Raw genomic sequence first — 453 nt, forward strand, 5'->3', positions numbered from 1 at the left:
CAAGCCAAGCCGGCGCAGAAAAAAGGAGCCTGCGAGACGGTTTTGGTTTCTCCGTTGGCATTTGCACATGGTCGGACAAGGAGGGGGGGTCCGCGCCCCCCCATACAGCTCCGCGCCCCCCCCTATATAATATATATATATTAGAGACGTCTGACTAAAGCTCATATAAATCCTTTCTTAGACAAAAATAGACTTTGCTTTATTGGTGTCCGGCCCCCCCTCACCCCCCCACAATTGGGTGGGGGGGCTTCCCTGGGGCCCTCCTACACCCCTCCCCCCTCCACGCTGCTGGGGGTCAGCCCCCCTGCCTGGCTGCTGCCCCCCGCCCCCAGGGGGGCAGGGGGGGGGCCCGGGGGGGGGGTCCCTCACTTGCGGTGGGTGCCCAGCATGACCTTGGTGATGAAGGTGACGATGGCGGAGGCCGGCTGCTCGGGGTCCAGCTCGGCAAAGAGG

This window comes from Haliaeetus leucocephalus, unplaced genomic scaffold (assembly GCF_000737465.1).
Source record: "Haliaeetus leucocephalus isolate CR32 unplaced genomic scaffold, Haliaeetus_leucocephalus-4.0 Scaffold332, whole genome shotgun sequence".
Taxonomy (NCBI): Eukaryota; Metazoa; Chordata; class Aves; order Accipitriformes; family Accipitridae; genus Haliaeetus; species Haliaeetus leucocephalus.